Raw genomic sequence first — 13,010 nt, 5'->3', positions numbered from 1 at the left:
AAATAAGTTTATTTGTATCATTTTTTTAAATTAGCCTCCACATATGAGTGATATCATATGATATTTGTCTTTCTCTGTCTGACTTACTTCACTTAGTGTGATAATCTCTAAGTCCATCCATGTTGCTACAAATGGCATTATTTCATTCTTTTTTAGGGCTATATTCCATTGTGTATATGTACCACATCTTCGTTATCCATTCATCTGTCAATGGACATTTAGGTTGTTTCCATGTCTTGCCTATTGTAAATAGTGCTGCAGTGCACATTGGGGTATATGTATCCTTTTGAATCATGGTTTTCTGTGGATATATGCCCAGGAGTGGGATTGCTGGATCATATGGTAGTTTTATTTTTTTTAGTTTGTTAAGGAACCTCCATACTGTTCTCCATAGTGGCTGTATCAATTTACATTCCCACCAATAGTGCAAGAGGGTTCCCTTTTCTCCACACCCTCTCCAGCATTTATTGTTTGTAGATTTTTGATGATGGGCATTCTGACAGGTGTGAGGTGATACGTCGTTATAGTTTTGATTTGCATTTCTCTGATAATTAGTGATGTTGAGTATCTTTTCATGTGCTTTTTTGGCCATGTATGTCTTCTTTGGAGAAATGTCTATGTAGATCTTCTGCCCATTTTTTGATTGGGTTGTTTGTTTTTTGATATCGAGCTACATGAGCTGTTTATATATTTTGGAGATTAATTTCTTGTTGATCACTTTGTTTGCAAATATTTTCTCCCATTTTGTGGGTTGTCTTTTTGTTTTGTTTATGGTTTCCTTTGCTGTTCAGAAGCTTTTAAGTTTAATTAGGTCCAATTTGTTTATTTTTGTTTTTAGTTTCATTACTCTAGGAGGTGGATCCAAAAAGATATTGATGCGATTTATGTCAAAGAGTGTTCTTCCTTTGTTTTCCTCTAAGAGTTTAATAGTATCTGGCCTTATATTTAGGTCTTTAATCCATTTTGATTTTATTTTTGTGTATGGTGTTAGGGAGTGTTCTAATTTCATTCTTTTACATGTAGCTGTCCAGTTTTCCCAGCACCACTTATTGAAGAGGCTGTCTTTTCTCCAATGTGTATTCTTGCCTCCTTGGTCATAGATTAATTGACCATAAGGGAGTGGATTTATTTCTGGGCTTTCTATCCTGTTCCATGGATCTATATGTCTGTTTTTGTGCCAGTACAAAATAATTAAAGCTTTAATTATTATTAAGTTAGTTAAAACAGTATATTTACTGTTTTTTTATTTACAGTATATTTATATTTAAATATAAATCAGTAATCAGTAAAATCAGTAAATATATTTACAGTATATTTACTGATTTATTTCTGGGCTTTCTATCCTATTCCATTGATCTATATGTCTGTTTTTGTGCCAATACCATACTGTTTTTATGATTGTAGCTTTGTAGTATAGTCTGAAGTCAGGGAGCCTGATTCCTCCAGCTCCATTTTTTTCCCTCAGGATTGCTTTAGCTATTTGGGGTCTTTTGTGTTTCCATACAAATTTAAAAATTTTTGTTCTTTGTTCTGTGAAAAATGCCATTGATAATTTGATAGGGATTGCATTGAACATGGTGTATCTTTCCATCTGTTTGTGTCATCTTCGATTTCTTTCATCAGTGTTTTATAGTTTTCACAGTACAGGTCTTTTGTCTCCTTAGGTAGGTTTATTCCTAGGTACAGTAAGTCCCCTACGTACGAACAAGTTCCGTTCCAAGAGCGCTTTCGTAAGTCCAATTTGTTTGTAAGTCCGACGAAGTTAGCCTAGGTGCCCAACTAACACAATCAGCTATATAGTACTGTACTGTAATAGGTTTATAATACTTTTCACACAAATAACACATAAAAAACAAACAAACACAAACAATAAAGAAAACATTGTTAATCTTCCAGTACAGTACCTTGAAAAGTACAGTAGTACAGTACAACAGCTGGCATTAGAGGGGCTGGCATCAGGTGAACAGGCAAGAATTACTGACTGGAGGAGGGAGAAGAGGTGGGAGATGGTAGAGCTGAAGGATCATCAGCAATAGGAGATGGAGGACAAGCTGCAGTTTCACTTACACCTGACGTTGGTGGCACAGGTTCTGGTTCCTTGCTGGAACCAGATACACATTCGCATCTTTGAAAGTTCGCAGCTTGAAGGTGCATATGTAGGGGACTTACTGTATTTTATTCTTTTTGATGCAGTGGTAAATGGGATTGTTTCCTTAATTTCTCTTTCTGATCTTTCGTTGTTAGTGTATAGGAATGCAAGAGATTTCTGTGTATTAATTGTGAATCCCGCAACTTTACCAAATTCATTGATGAACTCTAGTAGTTTTCTGGCAGCATTTTTAGGATTTTCTATGTATAGTATCTTAATGTTATTCACTTTAGTTGAGAAATATTGGTCTTTTCTGTTTACATATAGATGGCTTGGGATATATTTGTTTTAAATGGCCTTGCTATGAACTAATTGTTTAGCAAAAATGAGCACATACAAATTTTACTCAGTTGAGCTACCTGTTGTCTGATACAATTCTAAGAATGAAAATAACATTTAATTTGTATACTCATATAGAATGGAATATTGTTTAGGGTCTCAGTAATAAATTTGTGTGCTTTCAATAAAACATTATATTTGGGGTACGCTATTTTCCAATTTTTCTTTGTAACTAATAGCTGTCCAAGGTCAAAGCTTAGGCTTTTATTTTCCCTGCTGGAGGAAGTGACTTTTCCTATTAATGAAGTTAATTTTGGACTAGTTACACTGGTGCAAACCAAGGGGAAGGAAGAGCTTTCTTAATAAAATGAGATTAACGTAAACTCGAGGTTATTAATTTCTCTTTGTTTATGTGAATTAAAATATTAATGTGTGCATATGTTGGTAAAATATGAATTTTAGCTAATAATATATTTAATTTTGTTTTCTGGAATGATAAAGGATAGATGGAACAATTTATATTTTTTATTCAACTTTAAATCTTATAAACTTCTAAGATTTTCTGTTATCATCTGCCATGGTCACCAAGATTCTTTAAAATAGTTCTTATAGTAACAAGACCAAAGCAGCATTTGATGCTCTTATGTATTAGGTTGGCCAAAAAGTTCATTTGGGTTTTTCTGTAGATGGTATGGAAAAACCCAAACGAACTTTTTGGCCAACACAATATCTTTTTCTAGTTCTGCAGAAAAAGTATTTTCAAGACTCTAAAAACATTCTAAAGTTACAGTGTACCATACAAAGTTTTATTTTCAGTGGAGGGGATAGTGGTTTCCTACCAAATGGAAGAAGACACATTATAGTTTATTTTTAAGCTTGTTAGGTTCCTTACATAGAAATCCAATCCAACCCTTTTCTCCTGATCTCTACCACCTATACCTTGAAGCCACGGTAGAGGTGCTGGTAGAGGTGTTGGCCTGTTGATCAAAGTTGTGCAAGACACTTTGCTGAACCTTGGGATGTAATCTTTTGCTGAAGAGCACTCTTTTCCTATGCAAAATTAAGCTTTATTTGTGCCCCCAAACACTTGAGCTTATCACTCTAGGTTAGGCAATATACTGTTTTAACTAAGTTAATAATAATTAAAGCTTTAATTATTGAGAAATCAATAGGTATCTTAGGTTTAAATTAGTCTAGCAAGAAAGCAGTTGTAATAAGTAAGCCTGACCACCCCTTTGTTACCGTGTGATTAATGCTCTTGAAGGATGGGAAAACATTTTCATGGGTGATGGAACTAACTGTCAGATTTTGAATTCAGTTGACTATAATCATAGTCTCTTGTTCTCATAGCCACATGGACAAACATTTGGATTTTTCAGATTGTTTTAGTTTTATAGTTTTTGCAAAACAAATGTCTTATGGACAAAAGGTCAAAATTATTAAATAACACGGGGAAAACATTCTCTGTCCTGATGTAGTGAAATTATTAGATTATGAGAAAATGTATTAACTATGCATTTGAATTTGTTGCTAATAGATAATCAAAATATTTTGCTATTTTAGGAAGTAATGACAGAGACCATGTTTTACAAGAAAGAAGGTAGAGTAATAAGTATTGATTGCCTTTCTAACTACAGCTTTTTCTTTTCCTTAAATGAAAGGGCTTTCTTTCAGCACCCTTAGTGTTTTACTGTGTTTCTAGCAGCATAGCTCCAGGCCATTTTAAATAATATATTTCTCTAACAAGCTTGGAAAGTCATAGAGCAGAAAGATATCTGGCTTCTAAAATTTTTCATTGTCAGAATGGGAGAGGCATTTTGTTTCACAAAGATACACTTACACATCAAGAGTTTTTCATAAGTGGAGTCTTGCCAGCTGTTTTATGAATTTGATACTCATTTCTTCAACATCTTCCTGTGTATCTTATGTTCACCGGATGATTATACTGCTCAGGAGAAGGTCATACATCTGTGAGTTAGTGGATGCCTTAGAACCAGCCACAGCTCTGCTTGAGGAATCACTCATGATTAGTCAGTCAACAAATCATTGAATTCCTGTTACTGTCATACAGTGTGATAGGCATAGGGGAGTCAATCTACGTTGAATCCGTTTACTTCTTCCCACCCTCACTACCCTCCTAGTCCCAAACCACCATCACATTTCCCCGATTTACTGTTAGAGCATCCGAGTAGATTTCCCAGCTTCTTCTCTTATCCTTTTCCAATCCTGTCTCCACACTGCAGCTAGAGTGATCATTCTAAAAACCATCTGGAATTTTCACTGTACCAAGGACAAACTCCAAATCCTTAATGCTCCCATGTGCTCTGGTCTCTCACCTCTCCCTACTCATCCCATACCACTCTCCTAGCTCACCAGCTGTCAGCCGCACTTGCTCCTTTCCAGCCATATTGGCTTTCCCTTCCTCACACACCAGGTGAGGTCTCCGCTTAGGGTCCTATACACAAGTGGTTTATATCCCCATTTCTTTACCTTGTTAACTCTTACTCAGTCTTCTCATCTCAGCTTAAGTCTCCCCTCTCCAGAAAGCCCTTCTTTGACTTCCCCCAAATAAATGAGAAATAAATCTTATGCTCTTTTCTAGCACTCTACTGTTTTCCTTCATTACTACTATGCCAGTTTGTAATGGTATATTTTATTTAATTATCTGTCATTTTGAGCGGTCTTTGAGTTCCATGATATTCTAGCACCTAACAGAATGCCTGGCACAAAAGCTCTGAAATATATATGAGTGGGCAGGAGTGGAATGAGTAAACAGGACCCAATCTCTGTCCACATATAGTTTGCTTTGAGGGTGAAAGATCAGTTAAAAGGCAATTTAAATACATCTTTGTAAATGTTATGATGGCATAAGAGCAAGACATAGGGAACATGTGACGTATTAGGTAGAAGTAAGAGCATAGGCCTCAAACGAGACAGATTCAGAGTCAAATTCTGCTTTACCTCTGTGGGACTTTGGGCAAGTTACTTAACTTGCCTCACCTATGGGATGAGAGTAATAATACCTACCTCACGGATTTGTCATAAGAATTAAATGAGAAAATTAACATAAAGTAATAATGGCTAACATTTATTAAGCACTTATTATATACTGGACATTGTTCTAAGCATTTTATTTTCACTCAATTCCCAAAACAAGCCTGTATAGTAGTCATAAATATTGCCTCTATTTTACCATTGAGGAAACTAAAGTCCAGAAAAGTTAAGGAATTCACCAGAGGTTACAGACTTACTAATAATCTTAGAGCCAGAAATCAAACTTGTAGTCTAAATCTAGAACCTGTGCTCTGCACCACCATACCATGACGCCATATTTGTAAATTTTCTATCTAATTATACATACGTACATATATGGTAGGGATATTTAATTTGAATTTTAGAACAAGATGAATGTGCTCAGCCTTCTACATCTTTAGGGGCTTCCCATAACACAGTGCTATCATCAGAGTTCCACGGAGGAAAGGTCTTTCATTCTGAGCTGTTCCTGTTTCTGTAATTACCCATTTAAGAAATAAATGCTTGAAAATTAAAGGAAGAATTTTACTCAAATATTTTTTGTTTAATATTTTGCATGTAAATGTGACAATACTTGTATTACACTTTTTTTTTTCCCAAAAGAAATGAGAGCTAAGAAACAACTTCATTTCATCTTTGTTGTTTCTTTACTTTGGTCCATGCCTCGGCCTTTTTTTTCTTTAACATATACATGTTATATTATTCAAAATCCTGCATCTGTGGGTAAGGCAGCTTCAGAGCTTCATAACCTGACCAGAAATTATCCAAACACATTGCGTTTTGCATATAGAGCAAGTGGAGTGTTTACTGTGCTAACACACAGTATGTTTAGCATTAAAGTAACAGAATTCTCTCATACTTCTCTCTTTCAGTGTAACCCCACAAAAGAAAATATCCTCTCTTGCTTTTTACAAATAAACTCCTCATTTTGACTTGCTTATTTCTTAGTATTAGTTGCAGTTTTCATTTTCAAAATATTTTAGTGTACCTGTGTCTCACTGTTTGACCTGAAGTTAAATGATTTAATAAACAACAGATTTTTAAGAATTGTTTCATTTTGTGATCTCTTCTGTACTGCTTCCTCAGTGGGAAGCCAGCGCTCCCCTGTGTGGGCTATTAGGTGTTTCAGAGCCTGGGGGCAGACATCTTGTGTACAGGAGGAGCACCAAGAACCTGAGCTCTTGGAAGAGAACCAACTGCATCTTGAAATAGAAATCCGTTTCACTATATTTGATGCTGCCAATCACACTAAATGATTTTGGAATATTACATTTTTGACAGGAATTGCATTCATTTTACTGAATATTGTTGAGCATTAATTCCTTTCTCTATCCTGATTTTGACAATTATCTCGGTGAATTCTGAGAGACATTTTGTACTGTTAATGCCTCTAGTGAATTGACATTATTTTTCTCATTTTCACTCAGCTCAACCAGTGCTTTTTCAGTATATGGGATGAAAACACTATGAAAGCTGGTGGTGGGCATCGTGTGCTGTTTTGGAGAGGTTGAGATTCTTAGCCTGCAGATCCTAGGGAATATTATTGCCAGAAGGTTTCATGTGTTGAGCCCTTAGCTATTTGGATTACTACTTCCATTTGGAATCTAATCAAGTAAATTCCTAAAAAAAGAGAGAGATCCTTAAAGTGGTCCCTTGTCCTTAGAAATTTTAATTGATCCTTTGTGATCTCTTCATTGCAGTATTCTGAATTTGAAAATTATATCTGAGTAGAGTTTAATGATTTTAACCTAGAATCCAATCTAGTATTTATGATGCTCATTCCAGAGTTTTTGTCTTGTCCTTTTGCTTTATCCCCTGGTTTTATGCCTTTGGGCTGGACACTGTCTCAGTTTCCTCTTCAGTAAATGGTAATGTGAACATTTTTCTTTTAATTGCCAGAGCTAATCGGTGATATTGTTTTTTCTCTAATTTTAGGAGGTTTAGGTTCATATGGATCTTAAAGTTTCCTTTTCCATTTCTATAAAATGGAAAATTGAAACATACCCTTCCTACAAAACAAAGCTTTAGTCTCAGGGTAATTTAATGAAAGTTACTCTTATATCACTTTTTCTGTATTGTTACTAGTGAGCTAGACAAATAGGTCAAAAGAGAAATTTAATAGAAGTTTCAGGTCCTTCTACCCTGTTGAATTTTGCTCCTTACTGTCCCTTCTTCAGTGACATCGGAGGCACTAGACTCTTTTGAAACTTTAAACCAAGGAAAGTGAATATGGCCTCACAGCTGCAGACCTGTTCTTTTCACATGTCATTTCTCTTCTTCAGCCACTTTAAAGCCACCAGAGTTGAGAGAATACCTAAATTTAATAACTTTAGGTCAGAATGACATTGGTGAGAACTTTTGAGATTGTGTCCATTTACCAAGCACAACTCTTCCTTTGGAAAATTTACTTTCTTATCTTTTTGGTCATTTTGATGCCTACCTTTGAAGAAAATAGTGGTTGCTCTATAGCTCTTAGGTTATTTGTAAAGAAGGTTTTATCCAAGCACAAAGTCTTATCCAATGAAATCTTTTATGTCACTGAGTAAATACATCTCTAAACTGTGTTTAGAACTGGTCGAAAATGGCCAGTGGTTGCTCTTTTTTAAACTAATAGTATTATATACTAAAGTGGTAATGACATTGCAAGTTTCATTAACATTTTGAATGCATCTCTTGTCTAATTCCAACTTCTATTTTTTTCTTTTTAAAATCATCAGTATTTAAATCTCATTATTTTAATGATATCCAATTAAATGTGCTTGCATAATCAGTATATTTTGTTACATGCATTAGTAAAGGAGCACTTTAAGATACTTTGCATACTGACTTTCATAATATATTAAATTTGCATGCCTTAAAATAGGTTTTATATGGAAGTTTTAGATAACACATGTGATAGGTGTATAAATCAGATGCCATAGTCTTTATCTATTAAATAAATGTTCTTTGAGAAATCTTTTCTTCCTGGTTCTTAGTTTGGTTCACTTTACTTTTCTAAATTATTTTTACAGTACTCTTTAGATAACCTAGATCTGAGAGCTAAATAAGATACTAGCAAAAGAAAAATTGAACATATACAAATATTTGGAAGTGTTCTTCCTCTGTAAAATCATAACAAAAGGCCATACATTTGTTAAAGCACTGTGCAGTTAAATGATTGCCATATCCATTATCAGGGATAAAAAGTCAAGGCCCTGTGATGGCTCAGATTATAAGCCTGAGAGTCAGTGGCCCTGCCATGTATTAGTTTGATGACCTGGGCAAGTTGCTGGACTCTATGTGTGTTACAGCCTCATTTGTACAGTGAGGATGATATTCATACCTATTTATTGAGTAATTATGAGGATTAAATTGGATAGTGCCAAATGGTAATTGTACAGTAAATATTAATTTTAATTTTTATATCTCTAAATATAGATAAAAGTGCAGGGATATTTAATTTTTAAATTGCTCTTGTGAAATATTTTGAGACAAGTTGGGCATGTCTCCATTTCATGTGAAATTTTCATGGTACTCATCCCTGAAAAGAGGTAGGAAAGCAGCTTTTCCTTTGGAGCCTTTTATTTGCCCTGCCAAGTATAAAGTGCATTTCTCTTAGAAACACCTCTACTGGCAGGATGGTAACTATTTCAAGAATGAGAAAAGGCAAGAGCACTTAGGGAAGGAGAAGTAAATTCTTTTGAATTTTCTCAAAATGTTTATGTGAGTAGGAGTTATATGCAAATAAATGTTGTCAAGATTGGACTAAAGCTAAGGAACGCCACACTTGGCTCTTAGATGAAAACTGTTTATAAGCCCATAATAGAACTCCCAAAGAACTTTCCTTAAAACCAATAGTCCGCCTTTTTATTGGAACATATTAGTGATCTTGCATTTTATATCTATTTCATACTTAAAAAGCTATTACAACAAGCTGTTTGAAGCAACAACAGTGGTATGAAATTCTCAGTATAGTTGGAGGTTGGTTGCCTTTGTTAGCAGTAAATAGGAACAGCTCTTCTGTTTGATACACATAGGTATTACCATGCCCTTTTTTCTGAGGTTAAATACCATTGATTTTATAAGGTGGGAAATAAAATATCTCTTAGCATTATTTAAAGCCAGATGTGATTATTGATATACCATAAACAGTGATTTGTAGTAAATGTACAAATTCACTGTATTTTAGCAATGGATGTGTTAGCATAAATATTTAAAATATTTTAGTAGCTCAAGTTTCTGTTATTATAGGGAATCTACAACTCTTATCCAACTCCATATTTTTTCAAAATTTATTTTATTGAAGTATAGTTGATTTACAACATTGTGTTAGTTTCTGGTGTACAGCAGAGTGATTCAGTTATACATATATAATAGTTTGCATTTGCTAATCCCAAGCTCCCAATCCATCTCTCCCCCACCCTCACCCGACCCCCTTGGCAACGACAAGTCTGTTCTCTATGTCTGTGAGTCTATTTCTTTTTCACAGATAAGTTCATTTATGTCATATTTTAGATTACACATATAAATGATATCATAAGTATTTGTCTTTCTCTTTCTGACTTACTTCACTTAGTATGATAATCTCTAGGTCCATCCATGTTGCTGCAAATGGCATTATTTCATTCTTTTTTATGGCTGAGTAGTGTTCCATTGTACATATATACCACATCTTCTTTATCCATTCATCTGCTGTTGGACTTTTATGTTGTTTCCATGTCTTGGCTATTGTAAATAGTGCTGCAGTGAACACAAGTGTGCATGTATCTTTACGAGTTATAGTTTTGTCTGGATACGTGCCCAGGAGTGGAATTGCCGGGTCATACAGCAATTCTATTTTTAGTTTTTTGAGGAACCTCCATAGTGTTTTCCATAGTGGCTGCACCAATTTACATTCCCACCAACAGTGCAAGACCGTTCCCTTTTCTGCACACCCTCTCCAGCATTTATTGTTTGTAGACTTTTTGATGATGAACATTCTGACCAGTGTGAGATGGTACCTCACTGTAGTTTTGATTTGCATTTCTCTACTAATAGCCATTCCAACTCCCTATTTTTAATAGAAAAAACCCTGAGACCCAGAAAAGGGACGTTCCTCAGGATACAAGGTTTTTAGAGGCAAAGCCAACACTAAAATTCAGAACTTCTGACTCTAGCATCTTTTCTTGGTATCATTGCTGCCTTTTAGTGCTTGAGTTGGAAAAAGGTGACGATATAGTATGATTTTATAATTATGGTTTCTGATAGTTTTAAATAGTGAAGTTATTTCTGCCAGTACTTTGGACTTTAAGTTGCAGAGAGTTAATTCTGTTACTGTAATCCAGATTTCTACTCCTCCCCCACCCCTGTACTCTAAAATTAATCACCAGAAATAAGTTCAATTCTTTGGGTCAGGATTAGCAAGGTCATAACAAATCAAAACAAAACAACTACTTCTTTGAAAGATTATTTCATTGTTAGGGACAGAAATCTATTTAAGTTATGTCAAGGAAAAAGATAAGTATTGGAAAAACATGGAGAGATCATATGGAACCCAACAGCAAAAGTTGATACAGGACTTTTGAGAGGTGATAGTTGTCAGTGGCTTCTCTCTCCCTCTCTCTCTCTATCTCTCTCTCTCTCTCTCTGGAAACTACTCTGTCATCTCTCATTCTGTTTGTAAGTTTGCTTCATTCTTCTGTTTCATCCTATAAACCAGCTTTTCTAATTGCTTGTCATTGTGCACGTGGGCAAACATAGCTTCCAGTACATCCCTCTGTGACCCTACAACTCCAATACGCATCACTGACAGATCAGGTTCAATCTGTGTATCTACCAGTTCAAAGATTTGAAAGAACCATCAGGATTGGTCCTTGGCCAATCATTGGGTTTCAGCTAACTGCTCCATCGTTGTTTTTGTCTTTGGAGGCTGTAAGCTGGAGCCAATTCCCTAAGAAATGGGTGTGGGCAGGGCAGGCAGATAGACTGATAGACCTACTGAACTATCTTTGAGTATAGACACTTGGTAGTCACTTTAGAACCTCTTTTTTTTCTCAGTCGCCTGCCAACGACCTCTACACATATTACTAAGCCTTTCTAGTGGTATTTAGAAGTGAATGGTAGCTAGAATTTTTTATTAGAGTCAAATCTACTTTGATGCAATGATTGTCCTAGGTCATATATTTATTTCATTTACCTGGAATCCTAAGGTTACCTAAATAATACTGTATAAACTATCTTAGTTAATCAGGGTAGACTCTGCTTTAGTGCAGTCTCACTCAAGGACTAAGCCACATTTCTTTAGTGCTTCTCTAGCTAAACAGTAACACTGATTAGAATGGTTTGGTTTATTGAACATCTACACTATGTTAGACTCATTTCATACTGTATTTGCCAGGTTTGCTAAGGTGGCTTACAACAATTCCATACATTTCTGTCTCACATTGCCTGAGAGCTACAGGTGAGCTGCAGCTCTGATTTTGCTAGAGGTCGACTATGTGTCTTCTCATTCCAGAACCTGGATTGAACAAACAACTCCTGTCTGGAACATGCTGTTCGTGAGGCAAAGGCAGAAGTGCAAGAGCCTGAACAGAACCACTCAATCTAATTTAAAGCTGCTCCTCAGATATGTGTGGCACAAGTCACTTCTACTTACATCCATTGGCCAATGCAAGTCATATGACCACACCTGGAGTCAGTGGGGCAGGGATGTATATACCTCCTATGTAAAAGGGAGATAGTGAATAATTATGAGCAATGATAATATATCATCAAACACACACATGTAATACATTATCTCATTCACTTATCATGATACTCTTAAATGTGAATATCATCACCATTGTACAATTTATTAATTTAACAATGATGTTATTGAGCACCTACCATGTCCTGGACACTGAGCTCTTGAGTTAATAAGGGTCAACTGGGGACCCTCACTATCCTATTCTTATATTTCAACAATATGGGTTTATTTTGTGTAAAATGTTGTGACTCCTAGAGATACTCACACTTTGTTGTAAAACAGTGGTTCTCAAACTTTTTTTTGTCTCAGGACCCCTTTACATTCTTAAAAATTATTGAAAACCTCAAAGAATTTTTGTTTATATGGGTTATATCTGTTAGTATTTACCATATTAGAAATTAAAACTGAGTAACTTAAAACATATGTACTATTTAGAAATAATAACCCCATTACATGTTAGCGTAACTAAATAGCTATAGCATAAAATATCTATATTTTGCAAAGCAAAACTACTTAGTCAACAGTGGCATTGTTTTACATTTTTGCAAACCTCTTTAATGTCTGGCTAAATAGAAAACAGGAGTATTCTCATATCTGCTTTTGCATTCACTCTCCTGATATAATACATCATGTCACCTCTGGAAAACTCCACTGTATACTTGAGAGAGAGTGAGACTGAAAGGGACAGATAACATCTTGGTATTGTTTTTAAAATAGTTTTGGCCTCACAGAGCCTCTGAAAGAGTCTTGGAGACTCTCAAGGGTCCCTTAAGCACACTTTGAGAACTCCTATGCTAAAGTGTATTCTGAAAGCAAATACATCACATCCTTACTTAGTGTATTTTC

The 13,010-nt window shown here is 35.2% G+C and overlaps 1 protein-coding gene across 19 annotated transcripts in view; it reads left to right on the top strand.

Annotated features, from left to right (window-relative positions):
• Positions 1–13,010, top strand: part of CFAP20DC (CFAP20 domain containing) — a 303,119-nt gene that overhangs the window by 14,590 nt on the left and 275,519 nt on the right. The window lies entirely within an intron of this gene.

Source organism: Balaenoptera physalus, assembly GCF_965194825.1.
Source record: "Balaenoptera physalus genome assembly, chromosome: 11".
Taxonomy (NCBI): domain Eukaryota; kingdom Metazoa; phylum Chordata; class Mammalia; order Artiodactyla; family Balaenopteridae; genus Balaenoptera; species Balaenoptera physalus.
Note: the sequence above shows the minus strand (reverse complement) of the source record. Positions and strands in the feature narration are given on the sequence as shown.